Source organism: Pteronotus mesoamericanus, unplaced genomic scaffold (assembly GCF_021234165.1).
Source record: "Pteronotus mesoamericanus isolate MK-2021 breed Mesoamerican mustached bat unplaced genomic scaffold, CSHL_Meso_final scaffold_651, whole genome shotgun sequence".
NCBI lineage: Eukaryota > Metazoa > Chordata > Mammalia > Chiroptera > Mormoopidae > Pteronotus > Pteronotus mesoamericanus.
The window spans coordinates 31,240,701-31,263,009 of record NW_026555325.1 but is presented as its reverse complement, the minus strand read 5'-3'; the positions used below and the strand labels follow the sequence as shown (position 1 = coordinate 31,263,009).

The following is a 22,309-nucleotide window of genomic DNA, read 5'->3' as shown; positions in this document are numbered from 1 at the left end:
CACATCACAATTAGGATGGTGAATATAGCCATTGCCCCGAAACTTTCCTTGGAATCTTTTATAACTCTTTGCTACCTGCCCATACTGGTTTTTTTGATAGGTTGTGCTTTTATTTTATCATTCAGTTCAAAATATTTTCTCATTTTACTTTTGATTTCTTCTTTGTCCCATTTAGAGGCATATTCTTTAGTTTCTAAAGATTTGGAACATTTCCAGAGATCTTTCTTTTGTTGTTTTCTTATTTAATTCTGTTATGATTACAGAATAAGCTTTGAGTGGCTTGAATTCTTTTAAATGTACTAAGACTTTTTTTTATGTTGCAGAATATGGTCTCTCTTGGAAAATGGACAGTGAAAGAAATGTGTATCCTGCTCTTATTAGGTGCCATGCTCTCTAAATGTCAAGTAGGTCTACTTGGTTGATAGTGTTGATCTGGTTTCCTACATCCTTGATTTTCTTATTGTCTTTATTTATTCTATTGATTATTGAAGGAGGGACATTGAAATCGCTAGCTATAATTAAAGATTTGTCTATTTCTCTTTGCATTTATATTTTAAAGCTTTGTTATTAGGGCATAGTACTTAGGATTTTTATGCCCTCTAAATGGGCTGGCCCCTTCATCATTAGATAATGACATCTTGTCTCCCTGGCAATACTCTTTTCACTGAATCTACTTTGTCTGATATTAGTACAGCCACTACAGCTTTATTTTGATTGGTCTTAACATGGTAAATTTTGCCCATCCTTTTATATTTGACTTATTTGTGTCTTATTTGTGTCTTATTTGTGTTATTTATATTTAAAGTGTGTTTCTTACAATCTATAATTAGTTCCTGCTTTTTAATTCAATTTGATGATCTCTGCCTTATAACTGCAGTGTTTAGACTATTTACATTTAATATGATTACTGAAAAAGTTGGGTTTAAGTCTGTCATCTTATTATTTGTTTTCTAATTACCCCATCTGTTCTTTATTCTTTTCCCATTTTTCTGCCTCCTTTTGGATGAGTACTTCTTGCAATTTCATTTTATCTCTCTTATTGGCTTATTAATTATAACTCTTTATTTTCTTATTTTAGTGGTTATTTTAGGGGATTATATTATGTATATTTAATACATCACGGTGGACTTTCAAGTGCTATATCACTCTATGCAGGGTATAAGAATATTACAATAGCATGTTTTTAATTCTTCTAAGCCTTTATGCTATATGTTTTTATTCATCTACTTATACATACATTATAAAACTCACATTTATTATTTTTGCTTATATAGTGAATTATTTTTTGTACAGCTTCACTGAGATATAATTCACATACTATACAATTCACTCTTTAAAAGTGCACAATTCAATGTTTTTAGTATATTCACAAGACTGTACAACCACCACTACTAAGCCAGAGCATTTTTATCATCCTAAAAGAAAACCCTGTACCCTTTAGCCAAAATCTCCCATCCCTCCCGGCTCTAGGTAACCACTAATCTATTTTCTGTCTCTGTAGGTTTTCCTATCCCAGACATTCCTTTTAAATGAAATCACAATGTGTGGTCTTTTATGACTGGTTCCTTTCACTTAGCATAATGTTTTTAAGGTTCATTCATGTTGTATTATGTATCCATATTTTATTCCTTTCTATTCCTGAATAATAGTCTATTAAATAAATGTACCACTTTTTAAAATCTATTCATTAGTTGATGGACATTTGGGTTGTTTTCCACTTTGGAGCTTTTATAAATATGAACACTCATATACACATTTTCATGTGGACATAAAAGAAGTAGAAATGCTGGGCATATGGTAACTCTATGTTTAATCATTTGTAGAATGGCCAGGCTGTTTCCTCAGTCGCTGCCTCACTTCACACACTCATCGGCAATATGCAAGGGCTCCAGCTTCTCCACATCCTCACCGACTTGTTACTGATCATCTTCTTTAAGATAGCCATCTAGTGGTTTTTTATTGTGGTTTTGCTTTGCATTTCCCTTATGACTAATGATCAGCAATATTTTAGAGAGGTAGATTTAAATATAAGATAAAAATCTTATGTATTTACCCATGTAGTTATCATTTTCAATACTCTTCAGATTTTTGTAGATTTATATTTTTATCTAGTATAGTTTTCTTCTGCCTGATAGACTTCCTTTAGCATTCTTGTACTGTGAGTCTGTTAGTGATAATGTCATTCAGCCTTTGTATCTCTGGAAAACTCTGTATTTTACCTTCATTTTTGAAAGATATCTTTGCTGGGGAGAGAATCTTCTATTGACAGTCTTTTTTTTCTTTCAGTTTTTTAAATATGTTGCTTCAATGTCTTGTGTTTTCATTATTTTTTTTCCTGATAAGAAATGTGCTGTCATTATTATTATCTTTGTTTCTCCACGTGTAACCTGTCATTTTTCCTGTAAGCTGCTTTTAAGGCTTCTCATCAATTTGATCCTGATGTGCTGTGTGTAGTTTTCATTTTTCTTGTGTTCATTAAATTTATGTAGTTTTAATGATATTTAAAAACTTTGGGATCATTATGCCTCAAATAATTTTTCTTTTCTCACTTTCTTTTCAGGAACTCTAATTACTCATGTTAGACCACTTGAAGATTTCCCTAGGCATATGAATGCTCAGTTCATTTTTTAATTTTTTTAATTTTTTATTTTTAAAGATTTTATTTATTTATTTTTAGAGAGAGGGGAAGAGAAGGAGAAAGAGAGGGAGAGAAACATCAATGTGTGGTTGCCTCTCACGTGCCCCGTCCTGGGGAACTGACCTGCAACCCAGGCATATGTCTTGACTGGGAATCAAACCAATGACCTTTGATTTGCAGGCCGGCACTCAGTCCACTGAGCCACACCAGCCAGGGCTATTTTTTTTATTATTATTATTTCTCTGTTGGCATTACTTTGGAATTGCAAAATATAGCTATGTCTTAAGTTCACTACTTTTTCTTCTACAATATCTAATCTGTTATTACTTATGTATTCTTCACTTTCAGCATTGCAGTTTTCATCTCTGAAGATTTAATTGGAATTTTAAAAATAATCTTCAAGTTCCCATTTAGCTTTTTATACATATATAATACAATTAAAACTGTTCTTATGTTCTTGTCTACTAATTCTAATATCTTTGTGAGTTATAGGTCAGTTAATTGATTTTTCTCTTTATTACAGTCTCATTTTTCTTTTCTTTTTTTTTTTTTTTTTTTTTTTTGCATACCTGGTCACTTTCTTTGTTGCTGTTGGATGCCAGTCATTATGAACTTTTCTTATTGGCTGCTGACTATTTTTGTATTGCTATAAATATTCTTGGTTTTTTCCTGGAATGCAGTTAAGCTAGTAGGAAGCAGTTTGTTTGTTTTTATCTTGTTCTTAAGATTCTGAGTGAAAGCAGACCATTATTTAGTCTAGAGCTAAATATTTACCACTACTGAGGCAATATGCTTCTGAGTATTCTACCTAATGTTTTGAGAATTATGAGAGTTAAAAAAGGAATTATTCTTGGCCTTATACAAACACTAGGTATTGTTCCTTCTAATCCTTTTAATGGTCCTTTCCCCAGCTTTGTGTAGTTTCCTTGCACATGCATACTAATGAGCACTCTGCCAAATACTTGTGGAGAATGCTCTACAGATCTCTGGAATTCTCTCTGTGTGCAGCAGTTTCCTCTCTAGTACTCTATCTGCAAACTCTAGCAATCTTTCCCCAGACTCTCAGCTAAGCTTCCTAGTTCAGGAAGTCCACCAGGTTCTCCCTGGATTTCATGTCTCTGTTCAATAGTCTGGAAACTTTCAATGAAGAAAATCAGGGCAACTGTAATGTTGATTTCATTTGCTTCCTATGTTTAAGAGATCACTGAGTGAGGGATCACTGTCCTTTGTGGCTTGATATACAGTGTCTTTTAAGAAAATCATTGTTTCATATATTTTATCCCCCTCATTTTGGTGGTTGTATCAGGTAGGAAATAAATGTGGTCCTGTTACCCTATTTTAACCCAAAGTAAAAGCTTCTAACAGCTCTTTAAAAATTTCCAATTTGTTATTTCTTTTCTCACTCTAAATAAATTTTCACTTTTTCTACTTAATTTTTTATTTGTAATTTTATATTCTTTTTCTTAAAGAGGGCCCCCAATATTGTATAATCTCTGGCCCTATACTCAGGTGCTTGTGTTGAACCGCCTGGTTTGGAATTCTGCCTCCCTCACCTACGAGCACTGTGATCTCGAGCAGCCTGTCTCTGTTTCTTCCTCTATAAAACCGGGATGGTAATAGAACCTACATTAATGATGTTGAGCATTAAATGACTTATTATATGTGAACCACTTAGAAAAGAACATGGAACATAGAAATCACTCAATAAATCATAATTATTCTTATTATTATTTGAGCATCACCAAGATCACGTAGCACTGTAAATTACGGGGTCACCCATAGTGAGTGTGAGTCCTTAAAATGGAAGATCCCCATGTAAGTGGTGAGAGCAGTGGAAGAGACCACAAAAAAGATAGAGCAGTGACCAGAGCATAGGGTTGCCAAAAGAATATAGTGTCCAAGCAGACAAAGCAGGCAGACTTCCACAGAAGGAAGATGTTAATCTGTTCTGTGCCACTAAAGATCAAAACGAGGACTTAAAAATGTCCCCTGGATTTGGCAATATAGCAGTCATAACTGGTGCTGTAATTGGGGGTATGAACAGGCTCTACCACATGTGTTAATAATGAGTATTAAATGAGAAATTAATACCAATTCCTTAGCACATATTAAGCATTCAAAAATATGAGATATTTTTATTACTATTATCATCAACGATATGTATAAATTTTACATCACTGGATCCAGCCTATGTCTTACCCTCGTATATAAAGCTCAGGCCAGGCTCTCTGTCTGGTCCTACTGTCTTCATTTCGCTTGGTACATCATCACCCACATCCTGAGGTATGACACTAGAGGTCCTTCTTTCACACCCCGCCCCCCCCCCAAGCTATCCTACAGGCTTAGTTTGCTTTTTTCCAAGGGCAGTCATTTCCCCCGACCTTGACACTTCTCCTGATCTTATTAAAATAGCGTAGACTTCACCAATGATTAACATTCCCTGTGGATTCTAAGGCAAAGGCCAAGGCCAATCCTGGGTCAATCCTGAGTCACATGCTCATATGCTTTGGGGGCTAGGAGAGATGCTTGGGCCCATCTCGCTTCTGTAACGGAGGCAGAGCACAGCTTTCCACCAGGATTCCTGCAAGGAAGGACGGGACTGACTCTAAGCAGCCAAAGACCAGGGGCCAGTGGTCCCTACACTCGACCAACTCCAGCATTCCAAGGACATAACCAACCAAACCAGAAAGATATGTGGGTCTACCCTGAATTGCATTTCTAAATTTTCTTTTTAATTTGGAGAAGCACCAAATCTATTTGGTCACGTATTTGTAAGCCTATGTGGGTTCCAAGTAAAAAGCTGGTCCTGTGGTTCTGATTCATTACTATATGAATCATATTAATGCTATTTGCAAAGATCTGTGTGAAGCTCCAAATTATACCTTTCAAGATGAGAAGTATAACTTGTTCCAAGAGACAACTGATTTAAACCCCAAACACACTTCTGCTCAAGCTGAAAATTTTCTCCCCAGGCTTTCCTGAACCTTGGACTGTGAATCATTTTAGATGACTAACCCTCCCAAACTGGGAAGTTTAATCATTTAAACAGGAAACTTTAGAATTTCAGTGACAAAAAAATCTTCGTAAGCAAATATATTTTAACTTCCTAAGCAAGGCAAAGTGAATGTAATTGTACCTTCTCTTAGAGACTCAGGATCAGCCATAAAAATAGCAGTTAATGGCTCATTCTAGAACAGATTTAAGACTCGAAGGAGCATTAGTACCCCTTGGGAATAAATGGCTCAGATGGTTGGTTTTGAATTCTTGGGACTATTATAATTTTTCAGTCTCTCCACTTGTTGGCACCTGTCATTTCCTGCTGCTATGAGTTGGCCAATCTGTAGCCGCTTCATCCACATTAAACTCTTCATTGTTGCTTTTTAAATCTGAGAGTGTAGGTACCTTGTGAGAATTAGCGTAAATGGGTTCTGAATGGGGCCCTGAGAGATTCCACATGTGAACAATCTAAAGTTGCTTGGAGGTTTTTTTTTCTTTTTCTTTTTTTTAAATTGGTAGGGTATAAGTAAACACAACAAATGAAATATTTTGTGACATCAACTCTGGGTTCTCAGATGTTTTGTTGGTTTTTCTTGCTTTGTGATTCTTGGCCACGTCCTAAACTGGTAAGAAACGGAGATGGAGGGTTTCCCACAAAGGGGACAAGGCCTTCGATGCGCTTTACTCTCTCGCTGTCATCAGGGGCATCAGCCCTGCTGGAAATACAACCGGTGCCTGGATTAGCAAACCGAAATACCTCAGGGAGGGGCTGGTTAGTGGCTGTGGCTGGGGACAGAAAGGCCAGGGGCAGTCAGAAACTGGTACCCTCACAAATATTTCCTTATGCCTTACAAAGAATAACTCAAGGCATGAGATCTTGCCTCAACCCTGCGGCCTGATTGGAAGCAGCTTTGTTCCCTAGGTTTGGCTCTCAGCGGCCTGCTCCCCATGGGGAACTGTCAGACATCACGCTCCCATTCTGCAGAAACAGCTCACGAGCGGGCCTCTTTTCTGACGCCTCCCCCTGCAGCGCACCATCTGGCCCCAGAATTTCTCCATCCTGGGAGAAACCCCTGTCCAACATTTTAGTTTAATCTTGGGGAGCATTTTCAATAGGTGAGTGAGCTTCCAACTGTTTGATTCCTTAAACAGCAGAAATCTCAACTGTTCCCTGGAGACTGTGCATTAGCTCAGAAAAAGCACTGATTCTTCCATTCCCCAATAATCTCCTGGCACCGGACTACTGAGACACCTGGTCATTCCTTAGGACCAAGGCTAAAGGGGCTCTTGACCTGGAGCCTGCTGCTCACATCCCCACGTTCTGCTTCCCAGACAGGCTGGCTCTTGAGTGTCTTTCTAGCCTCTTCCTTCTGGGCAGCTTCCAGCTTAAGTGACCTATTTTCTACAAGCTCAAGACAGAGGGCATGGAAAAGTGCTGACTCACTATGGGGTCTGTGTTGTTTCTCAGTGATAAAGCCCAGGGTCAAAACAAAAATACCACCTTTTAGCAGTCCCACACCTCATAGATTTAATAGTCAATTCTAATTAATGCTCAGCTATGCTTCTTTCTTTACTTTCTTTCCCTAGTGTAAGAAAGCTTTTTTTCTTTCAGCAGATTCTAGATTCTAGATTCTAGATTTATAAACACCATTAGAAGCTATACTTTTAAAATTGATTTTGGAGAGCGAGAAGAAGAAAGGGGTTGGGGGAGAGGGAGAGACAGAGAGAAAGAGAAAAATTTGTTGTTCCACTTACTGATGCACTCATTGGTTAATCCTTGTATGTGCCCTGAGCAGCGATCAAACCCACAACCTTGGCACAGCAGACAATGCTCTAACCAACTGCGCCACCCAGCCAGGGCCCAGCTATACATTTTCATAATGATAGGAAAAGTAAAGGTTTTCTCTGTTCACCTAATCAGAACAGAACTATTTCTCTTTTTATTATTAGCAAGTTTTTTCCCCTTTCCATCTCCAGTTCAATATCCTGGGTCTCTAGATACATGGTAGCTATTCAAGAAACATTCATGGGTTGAAAGAATGGATAGAGATGGATGGATGGGTGGATGGATGGATGAAAAGATGTCTCCACATTGTTATCTTCCAGGGCACCCTCCAAACTTGGTAGAGAACTCTCACAGTGCTTCTTGGTGGCTCTTCCTCAGGGACCCGCTAATCGAAGGGCTTCTCTTGGACCTATGTGGGGTTTATATGATAGAATCTCATAATTAAGACACTTTGATTTACTTCTTTGTTCTGTTTGCAGAAGAGCTGGATGAAAACCTGGCCCCCCGGGTCCTGAGTAGTTCTGCAGGAACGGGTGGACAGTTTTGTGTTCCTAGTGCAGCTTACCTGTCCGGCTCCTTGGCATCCCCTTGGCCCTGGAACAGCTGGGGGTCTGGACAGGAGTTCAAGTGGCTCCTCTGGAGCTCTGAAGAAATTAAATTTGGGACTTGTTCTTCTTCGTCATGAGGCTGCTGGATATTTTTGGTCTTTTCAGAAGTCTTGGCAACTGCTGGCCCCTCTTTAGAGAGCATCCTCCCTCGGATGATCCAAGATGCTGCTGTCCACTGAGAACTCTACAAAGACAATGGTCCAGACTACTGACCCCACCCTGTGTCAGAGGCGAGGGGCTCAGTCTCACTTCACTAGAGTGACTCAGTGGCTGCAACTTCCCTAATGTCCCGGCCCCTCCAGTTGGTTTCTCCCTTTTCTGGAGCTCAGCCAGGCCTCCAGAGGCCATTTTCCTCTCTCAGTGGGACCACCTCATTAGCATTTCTTCTTTTCTCTCTTTCTTTGCTCCTGTTCCATCTGCAGCTTCCTATCACAGGGTTGACAACCAGACCTGATCCCACTCCTGTTACAGTGCACCCAAGAGAGGGCTTTGAGCCAAAAAGACGACAGGCTGTGGGCATGCGAAACAGAAGGACCCTTTCTAGGATGAAAAGAGGCCACATCAGTAGCTTGCAGTGCTTGCCACAGAAAAAGTGCTCTTACAATTGTTGCTGTTTGGATTATTAGTTGCATGGTCTTGAAGCAACTCCCCACACATTGCTTATTAGTGGCAAGGGAGGAAAAAACCCCAGCAACCACACAATGGAGAAATTGTACAGCACCTTGACTGGATGATCAAAATTAATCTTATCTATGCAGAACATCTGTTCAATGACATCGTGTGGCTCCACATGTTAATCCCTGGATAGAATATTCATCAACTGGGCAGTATTTGAGCTGAGAACGCATAACTTCAATCTCACCATGAAGAAATACCAGGAAAACACACAGTAAGGAACATGTTATTAAAACAAAATGATGTGTGGCACTCACTTTGGCAGCACATATACTAAAGTTGGAACAATGCAGAGATTAGCATTTTCCCCCTGCACAAAAATGACACACAAATTCATGACATTTAGATGAGGAATCAATGTCATAAAAAAACAGATTAAAGGAGGCTAAAAAGATATGACAAGAAAATGCAATACTTGACCCTAGACTGGATCCTGCACTAGGGAGGGAGATGCTATGAGGTCATTGATAAGTCAACTAACAATTTGATATATGGAATGTAGTTTGGACAAATGTACTTTGTTCATATTTTCATATACTGATCTCAGTTTGAACATTTAGTTAACAGAAAAACTTTAGACCCAGCATGGAATTCTCCAAAGATATTTTTCAATGGGTGGTAGGTTTTAAAGTGTCTCTAGGCCTTCTAGAATGGATGGCAGACAATTAGCCTGCCTCTTGCCTGAGAAATCAGACTAATTACTGGTGAGGCTTGGCTAATGGGGTCTTTTGTGAACTCTCTCCCTAAATGAGAAATCTTTAACTTTTCACAAAAACTCAATCTCATTTGTGCTGCTGATTCCTAATATTTCTAAATAATTGTTTGGCCTCTGGGCTTTTGTAGTCAAATAACCCAAACCAAACCAAGCGACTGTGACAGGGGAAGTTTTTATTTTGTATGAATCTACTGGCAGAAACTTAGAATCCATTTGGAATTACCATAAGCAAAGACTAGTGGCAGCTCACTCTGGGGCAAGTTTCATGCACCTGGGCTGAAAGGTACACTCACCCCATCTGGGTTGGAATGGCTCATCAAAGCCCCTAAACAGTGAACAATGGCACATTTCAGAGCTCACAGTCTGCAAGGTGCAGGCTAGTCCCCTGTCCCCAAGTCAACTGCCACACATGGACAGGGTCAGGGTTCTGTCTAAGGCAGAGGAGACAAAGTCCAGGGAAGTTAGTTAACTGTCTTGCATCAACCTAGAAAGAAGGCAGAAGAGTCAGGGAAGGCAAGAGGTGTATGAGGCTGGAACACCTTAGTAAATGACAGGGTCATTCACTAGCAGGGGTCATCTGAAGAGAGCTGAACTTGGAATGGAGATACATATAACCAACAGGAGAGGGGAAACCAACTCAGAGCTGAGCAGGAGGCCGGGGAGGATTCCAAACGTGACTCAGAGCCGAGGTGTATCCTCACAGGTGGCCAGACGGACCTGCTCCAGCAGAACCTCCAGTGACCTTGAAAGGCTTATCTGGAATGTTCTACCTATTAGTCCTTTCTTTACAGTTCTTCTTCACCAAGGATTTTCACAACACTTGAAATATAGTAAAACTGAGATGCTCAATACCTTTGGATTCCTTTCATAATTTTTAATCACACCGAACTGCCTCCTGGCCAACTCTGAGCTCTGCCGCTGTTGCCCTCTCGCCAGCCCCAGCGGCTCATCCCGGGAATGCTGAGAAGGGGAGGCTGTTCACCCCAGAGCTTCTGGGGATGTCCTGGGCCCCGGGTCTATCCTCACTGTGGAATAGAAAAAATTCTTCTTTTCAGCTTAATAAAGGTACTGTTCAATTTTTTTTAAAAATTGGTAGAAAACTTCAAAAAGGTAAAACAAAGAGGAACAGAAATGATTTCAGGACATAATTTTTATGATAATGGGCGTTTTGGCAAAAGTTAGGGTCCTGTAAACTTCAGTTTCTTTCCCTCTCCTCCACTCCTCCAGTCAGCCTAGCACCTCCTGACCAAATGCTTCTGTAAATCCTTCAGCGTCTTCCTCCAGTTCCATCCTTAGCATCTGTATCTCCCTCCGGGAAATAAGCTTAGACAGGGGTCTCAGTCACCACATGTAAGACTATACAGGTGATTAAAGGTCCATTCTTAGGCAGAGAAAGAAAGCTGCTCTTTTGTCAATGGCCAGGATTCTCAAACTGTGTTATGCACACAGACTGCTTGGTGGACTCGTTAAAATTCATATACGGGGGCCCTTCTTCCACATTCAGTTGGTGTGGGGTAGGACTCAGGAAACTGCATATTTTTATAGTCATTCTAGGTAATCCTGATTAAGGCAGAAAGAAGATACTTTGAAAGTCTGTTTTCAGGCTACAACAACATAGTGACAATCTTAAAGGACCAGCACCAATACCTAACAGGAGTGAAGCGTCATTTCCCTTCAGTTTTCCAGACCAAAATGGAGTCATTCCCAGGATCCAGGCCCTCAAGGGTTTGCCTGGTCCAGTCCTCGCGCTCCAAGACGGCACCCTGTGGGTCTATGTTACCCGCAACAGCTGCTGACTCTTTTGTAAGATCACAAGGGAGCAAGACTCTACAGCCTTCCATGCAAACCCATTCCAGTGTTTATTCGTCCTTCAGCTAAGCTCCCCCTTACATTTAGTCAATTCTCTCATTGCAAGACTCATCAACTCCATCTCTGTGGAGACAGAAAGACAATAAGTTAGTGTGCAATTTCTAACCGTTCATTGAAACACAGAGTGTTGGAATCAAAAGACATTGCAGACATTTTCTGGCATGATCCCATTACTCTGCCTATGAGGATGTTTGTCCGAAGACATTATATCTTCAGTGCTTTTTAGTTTACAGTGCCTGCAAAACATCTGAAGAAAACTGTCCCCCTTGCCAATTCTGTAAATTTTCTATTCTACTGTGTTGCCTTAATCTGGAGGCAGGGCAGGGAGCATCCTCTTAGCCTTCTCTGTTTCAGAACACACATATGAACTCCTCTCTCCAAAGGCATGTTTTCCATTATTGCAATCATTTTAACTGCTTGTCTTCAGATTTTCCTTTACTTCAAATACAGTTGTGAGATATGGCAAATAAAAATTCAAGACTCCTAGTTAAAAAACTAATAATCTTAGTAAATATTCCCCCATGTAATATTTGGAGCATGCTTAAACATTTTTTAAAAAAATTGCTTATCTGAAATTCAAATTTAACTGGGAATCCTGTATCTAATCTGGCAACTCTCATCCTAAACATCCTAGAAGTATATCAACTAAGTCTAGACAAAGAATTTTCCACATCTTTGTCAATTCTTCATACTCACTGAGGACGCTGCCACCTCGTGGTCTTTACACTTGAAGCTCCCTCTGTTAGAATGTTCTTCCCCAAAATATATGTGGTTTTATCCTTCCTCATTTCAGGTCACTAGTCAAATTTCTACTTATCAAAGAGGCATTCCCTGGCCATCTTATAAAATCCTCACTGTCATTTTTCAACCTTCTTACACTGATTTTTTTTCTCTCTGGACAAATCACCACCTGATGAAGTACATATTTATCTATTTATATAGTTTCTGCCTCCTCCCTAAAGTAGAATACAAACTCGGCAAGCACTTGGCTTTAGTCATTGCTATATTTCTAACATGTGGTATAGTTCCTAGCACATAATAGGCCCATGTATTAGTTACTTAATCCTGCATAAAAAGCACCCCAAAATTTAGTGGATTAAACAATAATCATTTATTATCTCTTACTGTCTCTCTGGCCATGAATTCAGGGGTTGCTTGGCTAGGTGGTTCTGGCCCAAGGTCTTTTATGAGGTTGTGATCAGAGGTCAGCAAAAGCTACAGGCACCTGAAGACGTGTTTGGGGATCGAAGAGTCACTTGTCAGGTGGCCCCCTCATATGACTAGAAGACGGTGCTGGCTGTTAGAAGAGGGGTTTAGTTCCTTTCCACGCCAGCCTCTCCACAGGGCTGATATGATGCCTGTGTGGGGTTATCTTCAAAGTCACACTCGGTCACTTCCCCCGTGCTCTGTTGGTCACGCAGGCCAGCGCCGATTCATTGTGGGAAGAGACCTGTATTAGTTTTCTATTGCTACATAATACATTGCCACAAAATTACAGCTTTACACCACACGAATTTGTTATCTCACAGTTCTGAAAGTCAGAGACCTAGGCAGGATTCTTGAGGCTTCCTGCTTAGCTTCTCACATGGCTGAAAAGCAGAAACATATGCTCACAAACAGAAAACAAATACTGAAATTATAGACCTAAGTTTCAATTATAATTACATTACATTTCAATTTAAATGGTCTAAATCTACCTGTTAAAATATGAAGATTGTCCCAATAATTTTTTTAATGCCCCAACTAGGCGCTGCCTCCAAGTAACTTCAAAGATGATGGCATAAGTAAATTTAAAGTAAAAGGGTGGAACAAAATATATCATGTACACATTTTCAAAAAAGAGAAAAAAACTGAGTGTATATTGATAACAAAGTAGATTTCAGAGCAAAAAGAAAAAAAGGCGCAAAGAGGGACATTCTACACTGATACAATGATCATTTCACCAAGAAGACATAATTCTCAATATGTCTGCATCTAACAACAGAGTTTCAAACATGAAGCAAAAACAGAACTGAAAGGAGAAATACATAAATCCACAATTAGAGCTGGGGTCTTCAGACACCAAGATGATAGAACTACTGATTTAAACAATCACCATTGCTGATTGAAGAACACCATTCATTAGTCAACAGTAGCTAACTGGCATTTCTCGAATACTCCACGCAAAACAACAGCAGAATTATTAAGTGCACATAGAACGTTCACCAAGATAGATCACATCCTGGGTCATAAAATAAACTTTACCAAATATAAAAGAATGGAAACCATACAATATATGTTCATTGACCATAATGGAATTAAACTATAAGTCAACAACAGAAAGAAAAACCAGGAAAATCTCCAAACATTAAATGCTTATATTAGAAAAGAAGAAAAATCAGAAACCAGTAATGATCTGAGAAATACGTGGGTTTAATTTAACAAGTCATTAGATTTCCATTGTTTTTCGAACTTTATACTTTTGTAAACTAAAAAAGAACAGAATGAATCCAAACAAGAAGAAGGAAATAATAAAGAGTAGAAATTAAGAAACTTAAAAGCAAAAAGAAAAATAGGAAAAAGTCAACAAAACCAAAAGCCAGTTTTTTTAAATAACAAAAAAATTGATGGACATCCTGGAAGACAAAAAAAGGTTAAAAGATATAAATTCCCAATCAGGTATGAAAGAGAGGACATCACTATAGATTAAATATGCACTAATAGGATAATAAGTGAATACTATGAATGTGCCAATGCTCATAAATTCAAAAAATTTGATAAAATAAGCCAGTTCCTTAAAAACCTCAAATTACCAAATTCACCTTAAACAAAATAACTTACAAAGTCCTAAAATTATTAAACAAATTAAATGCTTGGTTAAAAACTTCTATGACACAGGAATCTCCAGGCCTAGATTGTTTTACTGGTAAAGTCCATCTAACATTTAAAGAAGAAATAGCGCAGATTTTACCAGACAACAGAAAAAGAAGGAGTACTTCCCAACTTATGAAACCAGCACTACCAGCAGTTGCCTACTGACAGAGACAATACCAGAAATGAAAACTGCAGACAAACATCCCTCCTAAACATAGATGTAAAACTCCTGAATGAAATGTTAGTTAATAGAATCCAGTTAAATTATTAAAAAATAATAGTACACCATCATCAAGTGGCTAGTTTTCCATCATTCCATCATCCAAGGAATACAAGGCTAGTTTTAATAATAAAAAAGGAATGTATCCACTCTATCAATAGTACCAATTGATGGAGAAAAAGAATTAGACAAAATTTAACATCTATTCCTGATTAAAACTCTCAGCAAACTAGAAAAGGAAGGAACTTTTATTGAAGGACATCTACAAAAAACGTACAGCTAAGATCATACTCAGTGCTGAAAGACTGAGTACACTCTCCCTAAGGCTGGGAATAAGGGAAAGATGTCTGCTGTTAACACTCCTATTCGATATCATACTCAACATCCTAGCTAGTGCAATGAGGCAGCAAAAAGTAATAAAAGGCATAAATTAACAGGAAGGAAAAGTCCCCATTCACAGATAAGACAGTCTTCATGGAAGATCCTGAGAAAACTACAAAATGTATTAGAAGTAGTAAGTGAGTTTGATAAGGTCACAAGATACAAGACCAACGCACAAACATAATTTAATTTCTGTGTATTACCAAGAAACAGTTAGAAACTAAAAAATTTTAAATACCCATCACAAAAGGAAATCTCAGTTATAAATCTAACACTCAGCTTTAGATTGCTTTTCAAACTCCTTCCGTACTAAGGCATTTAAAAGTTCTACACTACCCCTGGCCTGGTGGCTCATTTGGTTGGAGCATTGTCCTGAACACCACAGAGTTGCTGGTTTGATTCTAGTCGGGGCACCTACCTGGGCTGCAGGTGTGACCCCCGATGCGGGTGCGTGCAGGAGGCGGCCATTCAATGGTGCTCTTGCACATTGATGCTTCCCTCTCGCTCTCTCCTCCCCACCCACCTTTCCTCTCTCTCTATAATCAGTAATAAAAAAAATATCTTCAGGTAAGGACTACAAAAAACATTCTAAAGTTCAAAAACAGACAAAACTAAGATACAACGTTGAAGACAGAGAGGTCTTCCGGAGGAGAAAAGGTGCAGCACGCGGGGTAGGGCGTGGACGTGCGTAATGATACACTAGAGTAAACAATTATGAATTGGATACTTTTCTGAATATTTGCTCTCCATAAAAATTTTTTAAATAATACGCATAAAAATATAGAGTGCTATCATGTCTTGAAACATTTGTAAAACTATATTTTGAAATTACAGTTTACATTTGATCTTAGCCACTTAAATAGTAGTAGAATGATCTGAGAAATATGTTGGTTTGATTAAACAAATAATTAAATTTCCATAAGATTTTATTGTTTCACAAAATTTGCGTCATTCTCACCCATACTTTCTTCATCATTATCACCTACCAATGACAGTAACTGTTGTTACAATGCTAACACTAATTGTCCTCACAAAGCTTGAGGATGCTCTCATTTGGGGGTTGGCGGTCTTAGGGTCACAGGGTTGAGACAGTCATCCGCCGTGGACACGAGGTTAATCTTTTGTTAGTTTCCGGCACCCCCATTCCTCTATTTCCTTCTCTGTCCTCCTCCACCCTCAAACAAAGGCAACTGAAATTATCCTTGGATGCTAACATATTCTTTAACATTATAAAGGATACAAAGTTTCAGTTATGCTGGATGCACAAATTCTGGAGAACTAATGTACAACCTGGTGACTATAGTTAACAACGCTATAGTGTATACTTGAAATTTTAAGAAAGTAGACCTTAAATGTTCTCACTGCAAAAATAATGATGTGAGGTGATGAACGTGTTAATTAGCTTGATTACAGTAATCATTTGTGTTTATGTGTATCAAAGCACCACACGGTACATTGTAAATGTACACAATTTTTGTCAAGCATACCTCAGTAAAGCTGGAAAAATATATAGTTTTTAATGCGTACAAATGTTTAACTTACACAAATGGCGTAACGGATCTTACTCTTTTTTCTGTTTTGCCCAACACCGTGGTTTTGAACAATCATCCCTGTTGCCGCGCGCATCTCCTTTGTTTCGGACTGCTGCAGACTTCAGAGCGCATCTACTGCTTCTTTTTATCTGTCTTTTTCTTTGCGATAAATAATAAAAACACACTGCCAACCCGTACAAAAAGCCTCTCTGGAATATAGCCAGGGGCGGGAAAGCGGGTCCTCACGTGCAGGAACTGGTGCCTGCGGGCGCTGCCGGCCGACTGCTCCCTGGGAGCCTCGCGCGCTTGCAGTTTGTGCTGCCCTGGCTGTTAGCAGCCTTCTTATATTGGTCATGTAGATGGGGGTTTTATAAATTATCTATTCATGTTTCCTGCACATTTGTCTACTAGGCTTCTAAGTATTTTTACTGATTTAAATTAGTCCTCCCTAAAGCACAGACTAGAAAATAAATTGATAAATTTGATAAAAACTAAGCATTTCTTTTCCATGAATAACACCAGGGGCAATATCCAAAATAAACAGATGGCCCCGTGGGGGAAGATATTGGCAGCATCTAAAACATCAGAGGAGTCTTCATTTCACCTTACTTAATCCTCCCAATGACCCCAGAAGTCAGTAACATGATAACTCCCATTTCATAGATGAAAAACTGAGACCAAAGGGGCATGCGATCAAACCACTGATTAGGAAATGAAGGGCAGCTTGAACCCCAGATTAAGCTGATTGAAAACTCTTTGCTCTGGGACTGCTGGTCTCCGGATCCACAGGTACGGGGCTTGGAAGTCGCCACGCCATCCTCACAAGTAAAAGTTGAGCAGACTGACAAATCCACAGCTCGTCTTGAATCCGTAAGAACGAGAAGGACACCGAGCACGCGGCTGCCCCCAAGGCTGGAGAGAGCGGGGGGGGGGGAGCGCAGGGCGTTGCGTCTTCCCGAAGCAGCGATTCCCACGCAGAAGCCGCTGCGGGAGTCAGCGCTGGGCTGGGAAAACCTGGGCTGTGTTTGATGATTGCTGGAGGCTCCGCGTGGAGCCTCCGCAGTGAGAGCTGAAAGCTCCGGGGAGCCTGGTCATAGAGCAGCCGCCGCAATATTTTGAGATTTACCTCAGGAGCTCAACCAGTTTCCCACAGTAAATACCAGGGAAAAGTCTTTCGGGACTTCCCACAGGAGAAGGGGAAAGGAACCATTGTGAAATATACCAAACCACTCTGTCCTTCTATTAAAAAGTCCTGTCCTTAGGAGAAAGGACGTATTTTGCCATGTATAACGCTCACTTTTTCGCCCAAATTTTTGAGGGAAAAATAAGGTTGTGCATTATACATGGACATAATGATTACATACCATGGGTACAATAATCCTGTGTATAATGCGCACAAAAACATGGGTGTGCATTATACATGGCAAAACACGGTTGCTAACCAGAGCTTAGCTGGGGAGTGGATACACCTGACTCCAGCCCACTCTAGCCATTCTGTGGGGGGACAGGGAGAAACGCTTGTGAAGTTCGCGGCCCAGAGGCAGGATTCACTAAAAGACTGAGCCCTAATCATAGGACAATAGAATGCTTCCCTCCCCCCACCTCACCACCCCACTGAAGGCCTATTTACAGGAGCTCTTTTACCCAGTAGTTCCCATCTGATTATCACAGAAAAAATTAGAAAGCATACAAAAAGGGAGAAAAAAACTCTTTGAAAGGATAGAGCAAAGATCAGAACCAGATACAGCAGGGATATTGGAATTATCAGACTTGAGATTTAAAACAACTATGATTAACGTGCTAAAGGCGCTGATGGATAAATCAGACGTCATGCAAGATGGATGATGTACACTGAGACAGAAATCCTAAAAAAGGACCAAGAAGAAATGCTGGAGATAAAAACATGGTGGATGGATGAGTTTAAAAAAAAAAGAATACGAAGAAGAAGCTAATGTAGTTATTTTTAAACCCCTTGACGGATGAATTCCTGTCCTATAAATCTTTATATGTAGACATTTGGAGGCATGTCTTTTCTATCATATATTTTTCTATTTTTTCAAAATTATGAAATAAGTATAATGGTGGAGACAGAGTATTACTAGAATTGGAGGCAAAGCAGTTAGACCTGGAAGCAAGCAGAACTGAAACGAAACAAAAAAGAAAATCTTTCAAGATTGATGGTTAAAAACACTTAAGGGGTATTGATAAAGGCCCCACATTTGTTATCAGTCAAAAGGTTGAAACCAAACATATCAAAGAAAGATCGACTGTACAAACTCACCTGCCCTTTTAAAAACTTTTTATTTTGAAATAATTGTAGCTCTACAGGAAACTGCAAAAATAATAGAGACAACTCTATGTCCTTCATCAAGTGTCCCTCATTTTTACATCTTAGGTAACTGTAGTCCAATATCAAAACTGGGAAGCTTACACTGGTAACATATGTGTGTGATTCTGTCATTTTATCACCTGGGCGGATCTGTGTAACCACCACTGCCGTCAGATACAGAGCGGCGCCCTCACCACACATATCTGCCTCTGGCTCCCCGTTATAGTCCAGAGTTTTTGCTGGACAGTAGATAACAGTAAATAGAAGGTCAATAAGCCCAGTCTGGGAGCACATGCAGGGCATGCTATGGAGGAATTAGAGGGAGGAAGACTGTCCCTTAACTGCCACTGAGCCAGACTCTCCAGTGCGTCAGGGATCTTGCATGGGGAACTCTCACCATTGCTGGTGGGTCCTCTGAGAGGCAAAACTCTTTTAAAGACATTAAAATTGTTCCTGCTACATTGTCCCCAGATCTTCTGCACAAACTTCCTTGTCTCCCATCCCTCCTTTTCCTAACCTGGCCCTGCACTTATTCTCTGGCCTCTTATTTACTGAGACAAGTTACGTTCAGTCTTCAAGTCCCTTAGTCAGTGACTTTGGCCTGCCTAATCTGACCTCATTTACTTGTCAACGGGCTCATAAAAGAGACTCTGTCCTCTTCCCTCTCTCATGGTATCTCATGCCCACGGCCTCATAAAAATCCCCCCAGGTTTGCATCTGTAGCTCCAGACCAGCTAGCTCCCCATGTATGTCATTGGCGCCCTAGAACTGTCCCAAATTCCACTCTGTAGCCTAACAACAATTGCCCTCCACTCTGTTCCCTATTGCAGTGACGGAAATCATGACCTGCTCAGTCGCCCAGTGTGGAAGTCTCAGTAACTCTGGATTCCCCCCATATGCCTCGCTTCCAGAATGCAACAGATGGGGCTTTTGGGCACATTTTTGCGGCTCCCTAGTTGTTTATTTCCCTGCGACCCTGACTCTTTCTCAAGTGGACCACCAAAATAACCATGTAATCTCTTCTTCGCTGTGCCCCAGCATTCTTCTCTCAATGCCCAGGACGGAGGGCTTCACTCCCCTGCTCCAGCGCTTGCAATGCCTCATTATTTATAAAGTCAAAACTCCTTCCTTTGGCATCTAAAGAGCTCTGTTCCCAAGATACTCTGTGTGCCCGAGAGCCACCTGCCTTTGCTTCTGCTGCTCCTTAACCAGCCCAGATGGTCCCTAAGCCTTTTACCTGTTGGGTAAGTTCCTACGCATCCTCCGAGCCTTCTTTCAGAGCCATCTTCTTGGCTGGGCCTTCTTTGATCAACCTGGTGGAATGAACCCTTCTTCCCATGGTGCTTTGTTCTGACAATTATTTAAATTTGCCTAGAAATATGGCTCATGTACATTTCTAGCAGTGAAGCTATCTCAGTCATTTTTGCTATAGCAAAATATTGAAGAATAGCAATGAGTTTTAGAGTTAGTTAAACTAGGATTTGAATTCCAACTCTGATATGTGACATTGCACCCGCTATCCTCTCTGAGCCTAAATTTTTCTTCAGTAAAATGGGGAAAAAATTGTCCAATAGAGTTGCTGTAAGAACTAAACAAGACAATGTGGCTAAAAGGCCAAGTGCAGGGTTTTCTCACTCACAGTAAGCACTCCCAAAACAGCAGCTTGGCTCTCCTCTTTGTATCATACATAATAGCTAAGGCAAGGTTTTATAAACAGCAGGCTGTTAAAAAAATGTTTCTGGGATACAATTGATTTCATATTGGTAGGAGAAAATTGTATCAAAAGAGTCTAAGGAATTATGGTTAAAATCACAAAGTAATCTAAAACACAAGAAATTAGCAAGAAAATACTTTTACAGAGAGGGAAATAAGGTATTGATGAGCTTTAGGAAGTAAACAAATGGGGACTCTTCGGTTATCCAAGGGGTAGGGGGGGCACAGATTATGTGTGGTTTTTAAAACTTCCTAATGAACACCACTAAAAATGATACAATCAATTTCACCTTAGAGACATCTTGTCAGAAATGCTGAGCAGTGGAACATTCCACTCAATTCTCTTTATCCAGATTATTTGCAACAGGAGCCAAGTACTTCCATAAGTGCTTTTCTCAATCACAACTATAATTCTATCATTGGCTTAGCCTTCCCCATCAACTCAGGGTCTTGATCTAGCAAGAGTGCTAGATTGCCTATTGCACCTTCTAGGTAAAGTTGGTAAAAAAAAAAAAAAAAATTATGGGATAGTTGAAATATGGAAATTGCACTTCAATATTGGAATAATTATTTTTGTGCTGTAAAACTTATCCCAAACTAAATATCAGTGAGCTTACAAAACGGTGATGGGAAATGCCTAATGACATGCTTGATACCTCCTAGCTACCATGCACTCTGGGGTTTGTCTTGTCCTCTATAAAACCAAATCAGTATCCTGAAACATCAAAAAGGAGAAAAACCATAGAAGAACCAAGAATATAATTTTCCCAAAAGATTTAAAAGTACCTTACTGTATATAACATCTTACCGAGAAAAAAAATCATGTGATGAATTTTATTAGCAAGAGTTACTGTATGATAATGTCATAGATGAAAATAATAGGTTTTCAATTTATAAGTAATTAATAGTGAGAAATTAACAGAGGAAGTAATTTCTTTAAAGCCACTATTATTTTAAATAATCAAGAACATTTAGGAGAAGTTCCTTGACTACATAATATCTATTCCAGGCAAGCAACCAATATGTGTGGATCTGGGTCTCCATGGTGATGGAATCATTTCTACATCATCATTCATCCTGGATATCTCCTTTGGAGAAATGAAAGTGAAGGGCATTGATCTAAAGAAACGTAAAGGTCATTGAGAAAATAAAAGCTTTTAAAAAACCCCAAATGTTGTAGAAGAAAAGAGAAGCCTGGAGATAAAGTTACAGAATTATGACTCTTTTAAAGCATCCACATGATACAACTAGTTTGGATAACTTCAAACATTTACTAGCAAATGGATGGTAAAAGTAATATAATCTATTTTTTTAAAGGAGACAAGCTATAATATAGGGACCCCTATAAGTAATAAAATAACATTGAAATAAAATGTTTAACCCCATTTGGAAATTCTCAAACATCTTAGGCCAAAAACATTTAATTTTATTTCATCCAAATTTCTTATTGATCTTTAATTACTTGGTTATATATTTGACTTTTAGCTGTCATACTCCTTTTAGATAAAATATTTTACTTAACTTTGGCACTTTCCCCTTTACATCTAAAGTCTGTAATCCTGGGGGAGTTTATTTCTGTGTGTAATTGTGTTTCTTTTCCTTAGAACACTTTAAAAACAAATATACAGTGACCTCATATACATTTAATTATTCACATTTATTAAAAACCTGTCCAGAGAAAAACACTGATTTTAGTGGAAATGCCTAGTTATGAAGAAAAACATAAAATGTGAATATATGATAAGGGGAAGGGACTAAGTAAACACAATAAGCACTTCCATTTAGAAAATGGAAAAATTCAAGAAATACATAAGTCACTGATTCATAGCAATTTTGAAACCTGGCTGGGAAGCTATGTTGAAGACCCTCTGCCTTGTGTGTATGTGCATTTCTTGACTAGATCCAGATCCGCTCCGTAGGAGGAGCTCCTCCATCCAGGGTTCTTTGCGGCCTGTGGCTCAGTGTGGTGGGAATTACGCTACCTGTCCACACC

At 39.3% G+C, this 22,309-nt stretch overlaps 1 non-coding gene across 1 annotated transcript; it reads left to right on the top strand.

Annotated features, from left to right (window-relative positions):
* The first annotated feature begins 8,953 nt into the window (after window positions 1-8,953).
* LOC129062004 (U6 spliceosomal RNA) lies at window positions 8,954-9,059 on the top strand. Its single transcript, XR_008528246.1, has one exon. It is a non-coding gene; the product is annotated as a U6 spliceosomal RNA (small nuclear RNA).
* The last annotated feature ends 13,250 nt before the right edge of the window (window positions 9,060-22,309 follow it).